The sequence below is a fragment of the Vigna unguiculata genome, chromosome 9, assembly GCF_037176805.1.
Source record: "Vigna unguiculata cultivar grain cowpea cultivar isolate G323 ecotype 2 chromosome 9, ASM3717680v1, whole genome shotgun sequence".
Classification (NCBI taxonomy): Eukaryota; Viridiplantae; Streptophyta; class Magnoliopsida; order Fabales; family Fabaceae; genus Vigna; species Vigna unguiculata.
This window is the reverse complement of record NC_140800.1, coordinates 22,672,182-22,678,181: the sequence shown is the minus strand read 5'-3', so window position 1 is coordinate 22,678,181 and position 6,000 is coordinate 22,672,182.

Genomic DNA, 6,000 nt, shown 5'->3' with positions numbered 1-6,000 from the left:
CTAGAGAAAGTTTATTCGTCAATGTTTTTTCTTCTACAGTTTGTGATGTCATTTTAGAGGAACAAAAGGATAAACATGTGAATGAAGCACACCAACTTCCATGTTTAAAAAGGAAGCTTGTTCATAGTGCTTTATTATGCATTTGGTCCGTCGATAAGAAGCAAATTCGTCAAACACAATGCATGGAATTATTTATTGTTACATATCAAGGTGGGGTACTGTTGCCAAGAAATGTTATCGACGGATTGCAACCAAAGCTCTAGATACCAAATGATGAAGGATTATCTTGTTTCCTTTTAGAGTTATGAATATGGTGAAGTTGTTTAAGAAAGCTTTTTGAAAATTCCCACTGGACATTAAGATAGCATGCTATCTAGATGTGAAGGTTCATTTCTCAAGCTCATGAATGGAAGAAGAGAGTTGGATTCAAGCTTAAACACACACAGCAATAACAACACTAAAGAGCAAAATGAAAGAAGAAACAATAAAAATGGAAAGCATAGAAGATGAAGAATGGAAGAAGCACGCCACTCATAGGGGGGGATCTAAGCCAACCAAGCCCTAGAGATGAGTGATGGTGCCGCCACTTGCAAGCAAGATAAGGCAAAGGTGAGTTCACTTCTAGGAAGGAGAGCTCACGAAAATTGGTGGTTGAATGCACAAAGTTTATAACAAAATGATCAACCCTTTTACAAGACAAGGAGCACCCTTTAAATAGGAGTTCATAGGGGTCCTTTAGCAAATACAAAAACATGAAAAAGGATTAACTAGCAAACCCTAAACCTAATGTGAGAGTGAGTCTTGGCCAAGTGAAGGGAGATGATTGGTGGAGGCATTCCCATGAGGATTCTAGGCCAAAAGAGGAAAGAGACCAAGTGACCTTCTAAGGCATAAACCACAAAGGCAAAAGGAGACAAGGTACATGTCTACTTTTGCTTTTGCTTTATGCTTTTTGCTTTCCTCTCTCTTCCACTTCATCCAAGTGCTCCAATCACCAAGTGCCACCTAGCCATGCTCTACTTTCTCTTAATTACCTACAAAACAAGACAAACAAGGATTAACATGTTGGTTTAAGTTAATCTAATCTTGGTAAAAGGTCAACTTTGGATTAAAGTCAACAAGTCAACCAAAATAAATCAACTAGAAACCAACTTAGGGAATTCAAACTAAAGTAATGCAAAACAAAGATAAAAGTGAAGGAATAGAAGACTCCCCTCTAGACATGATTCTAGTGATCCTTCTTGAGGGAGCTTCTAAGGAGGTGGTCATGCCTTCATCATAATATAAACTGCAGAAGGGAGGGAAAATAAAGAAAGAAGAAATGGAACTAGAGAAAGTTTATTCGTCAATGTTTTTTCTTCTACAGTTTGTGATGTCATTTTACAGGAACAAAAGGATAAGCATGTGAATGAAACACACCAACTTCCATGTTTAAAAAGGAAGCTTGTTCATAGTGCTTTATTATGCATTTGGTCCGTCCATAAGAAGCAAATTCGTCAAACACAATGCATGGAATTATTTATTGTTACATATCAAGGTGGGGTACTGTTTCCAAGAAATGTTATCGACGGATTGCAACCATTGGAAAGTAACAAATATCAAGTTGAATTTGATCCTGGAAGAAGAGATTAAGTTTCAACTTTTGAAAATCTAAAAGTCCTTCACAAGATCATAATAAACTTACATCAAAACTAGTGTCTTAAGATTCAGGACAAATCTTCAAGAAGAAGGAGGCTATGATGTAAATTGCATATGGGTCAAATGGAGGATGACTAATGCGCCGTGTTGATGCAGTTTCTTTTATTTAAATAAGGGCCCAATGCTTTGTAAAATTGGCTGACCAAATTGTGTTTGTGCTTAACCAATTAATGGGATTTAGTTTTGCTTTATCTTCAAGTTGAAATAAGGGTCCATATGCCAACTTAAGAACCAAGCTTTGGAAGATCAAGAGGACCTTTGCTCAAAGTTTTTGGATGACTTTTGGAAGCCTTAAATTCAGTTACAATCAACCATTAAGTAGCGGATCGTTATTATCTTTAGTGGATCATTAATTAATAGCTTTAAGCGGGATGATATTGAAATTTAAGTGTCTTTTGTAATTCTGATGGTTAAAGCTTCTATATAAGTTGAACCATTTTCATCAATGAAGGCAAGCTGAGTTTTATTCAGAAAATAAACGAGTTTCATCTCATCTATCTTAGTGAGAGTGATTCTCCTAAATTCATAAGTGATTCAAGAATCCATGAGTTTAATCAAAGGTCCTTTATCCCTTTGTGTGTTTCAACTCTTAGGCTTATCTTTCATTTTTGGAAGTGTGATGTCTATCAATTTCCGTTCCATCTTCTTTTATGTTTCCATTTTCTCGTTTTAAATAATTTCTCAAATTTCTTGCTTGTTAGCATTCCAAAAATGATAGATCAATCAAACAAATCGAACCCTGTGGATTCACATCATTTGGTATTAAGAGCCTGGCTATCTAGATTTGGAATAGGAAAGGAAGTTTATTATACAAAGTGTTTAACCGAAGGCCATCCAAGTTTGGTTGCATTCGATTAAGGAAGCGAAAACAATGTTGTTGTGAGCCAAAGATTGGTGGAGAAACTCTAGTTACCAGCAACCTTTCATCTGGATCAAATTCAGTACATGGCAATGTGTGAAAGAAGTATTATGTGATATTGCTCCCACAGACTCTTGTCATCTTCTTTTGGGATGGGCATGGCTTCGTTTTAAAACACTCAATCTTGATGAACGTTCCCTTTATTTGAGGCATGAGGGACATCAAAAGATAGAAATTTATGACACCAAGACTGGTCAGTAAGGATCAACGTAGGCTGAAGGAGAAAACAGAAAAAGAAAGAATAGAAAAAGAAATAATATAAACTGCAGAAGGAAGGGAAAATAAAGAAAAAAGAAATGGAACTAGAGAAAGTTTATTCGTGAATGTTTTTTCTTCTACAGTTTGTGATGTCATTTCACAGGAACAAAAGGATAAGCATGTGAATGAAACACACCAACTTCCATGTTTAAAAAGGAAGCTTGTTCATAATGCTTTATTATGCATTTGGTCCTTCCATAAGTAGCAAATTCGTCAAACACAATGCATGGAATTATTTATTGTTACATATCAAGGTGGGGTACTGTTGCCAAGAAATGTTATCGACGGATTGCAACCATTGGAAAGTAACAAATATCAAGTTGAATTTGATCCTGGAAGAAGAGAATAAGTTTCAACTTTTGAAAATCTAAAAGTCCTTCACAAGATCATAATAAACTTGCATCAAAACTAGTGTCTTAAGATTCAGGACAAATCTTCAAGAAGAAGGAGGCTATGATGTGGATTGCATATGGGTCAAATGGAGGATGACTAATGCGCCGTGTTGATGCAGTTTCTTTTATTTAAATAAGGGCCCAATGCTTTGTAAAATTGGCTGACCAAATTGTGTTTGTGCTTAACCAATTAATGGGCTTTAGTTTTTCTTTATCTTCAAGTTGAAATAGGATCCATATGCCAACTTAAGAACCAACCTTTGGAAGATCAAGAGGACCTTTGCTCAAAGTTTGTGGATGACTTTTGGTCGCCTTAAATTCAGTTACAATCAACCATTAAGTAGCGGATCGTTATTAGCTTGGGTGGATCATTAATTAATAGCTTTAAGCGGGATGATATTGAAATTTATGTGTCTTTTGTAATTCTGATGGTTAAAGCTCCTATATAAGTTGAACCATTTTCATCAATGAAAGCAAGCTGAGTTTTATTCAGAAAATAAACGAGTTTTATCTCATCTATCTTAGTGAGAGTGATTCTCCTAAGCTCTTGAGTGATTCAAGAATCCATGAGTTTAATCAAAGGTCCCTTATCCCTTTGTGTGTTTCAACTCTTAGGCTTATCTTCCATTGTTGGAAGTGTGATGTCTATCAATTACCATTCCATCTTCTTTTACGTTTCCATTTTCTCGTTCTAAATAATTTCTCAAATTTCTTGCTTTTTGGCATTCCAACAATGATAGATTATACAAAGTGTTTAATCGAAGGCCATCCAGATTTAGTTGCATTCGATTACGGAAGCGAAAACAATGTTGTGAGCCAAAGATTGGTGGAGAAACTCCAGTTATCAGCAACCTTTCATCTGGATCAAGCATTGATCAAATTCAGTACATGACAATGTGTGAAAGAAGTATTATGTAATATTGCTCCCATGGACTCTTGTCATCTTCATTTGGGATGGACATGGCTTCGTTTTAAAACACTTCATCTTGATGAACGTTCCCTTTATTTGAGGCATGAGGGACATCAAAAGAAGTAGAAATTTATGACACCGAGACAAGTCAGTAAGGATCAACGTAGGCTGAAGGAGAAAACAGAAAAAGAAAGAATAGAAAAAGAAGTAATACAAACTGCAGAAGGAAGGGAAAATAAAGAAAAAGAAATAGAACTAGAGAAAGTTTATTCGTGAATGTTTTTTCTTCTACAGTTTGTGATGTCATTTTACAGGAACAAAAGGATAAGCATGTGAATGAAACACACCAACTTCCATGTTTAAAAAGGAAGCTTGTTCATAGTGCTTTATTATGCATTTTGTCCGTCGATAAGAAGCAAATTCGTCAAACACAATGCATGGAATTATTTATTGTTACATATCAAGGTGGGGTACTGTTGCCAAGAAATGTTATGGACGGATTGCCACCATTGGAAAGTAACAAATATCAAGTTGAATTTGATCCTGGAAGAAGAGAATTAGTTTCAACTTGTGAAAAAATAAAAGTCCTTCACAAGATCATAATAAACTTACATTAAAACTAGTGTCTTAAGATTCGGGAAAAATCATCTCGAAGAAGGAGGGTATGATGTGAACTGCATATGGGTCAAATGGAGGATGACTAATGCGCCGTGTTGATGCAGTTTCTTTTATTTATATAAGGGCCCAATGCTTTGTAAAATTGGCTGACCAAATTGTGTTTGTGCTTAACCAATTAATGGGCTTTAGTTTTTCTTTATCTTCAAGTTGAAATAGGATCCATATGCCAACTTAAGAACCAACCTTTGGAAGATCAAGAGGACCGTTGCTCAAAGTTTTTGGATGACTTTTGGTCGCCTTAAATTCAGTTACAATCAACCATTAAGTAGCGGATCGTTATTAGCTTGGGTGGATCATTAATTAATAGCTTTAAGCGGGATGATATTGAAATTTATGTGTCTTTTGTAATTCTGATGGTTAAAGCTCCTATATAAGTTGAACCATTTTCATCAATGAAGGCAAGCTGAGTTTTATTCAGAAAATAAACGAGTTTTATCTCATCTATCTTAGTGAGAGTGATTCTCCTAAGTTCTTGAGTGATTCAAGAATCCATGAGTTTAATCAAAGGTCCTTTATCCCTTTGTGTGTTTCAACTCTTAGGCTTATCTTCCATTCTTGGAAGTGTGATGTCTATCAATTTCCGTTCCATCTTCTTTTATGTTTCCATTTTCTCGTTTTAAATAATTTCTCAAATTTCTTGCTTGTTAGCATTCCAACAATGATAGATCAGTCAAACGATTCGAACCCTGTGGATTCACATCATTTGCTATTCAGAGCCTGGTTATCTAGATTTGGAATAGGAAAGGAAGATTATTATACAAAGTGTTTAATCGAAGGCCATCCATGTTTAGTTGCATTCGATTACGGAAGCGAAAACAATGTTGTGAGCCAAAGATTGGTGGAGAAACTCCAGTTACCAGCAACCTTTCATCTGGATCAAGCATGGATCAAATTCAGTACATGGCAATGTGTGAAAGAAGTATTATGTGATATTGCTCCCATGGAATCTTGTCATCTTCTTTTGGGATGGGTATGGCTTCGTTTTAAAACACTTCATCTTGATGAACGTTCCCTTTATTTGAGGCATGAGGGACATCAAAAGATGTAGAAATTTATGACACCAAGACAAGTCAGTAAGGATCAACGTAGGCCGAAGGAGAAAACAGAAAAAGAAAGTATAGAAAAAGAAGTAATATAAACTGCAG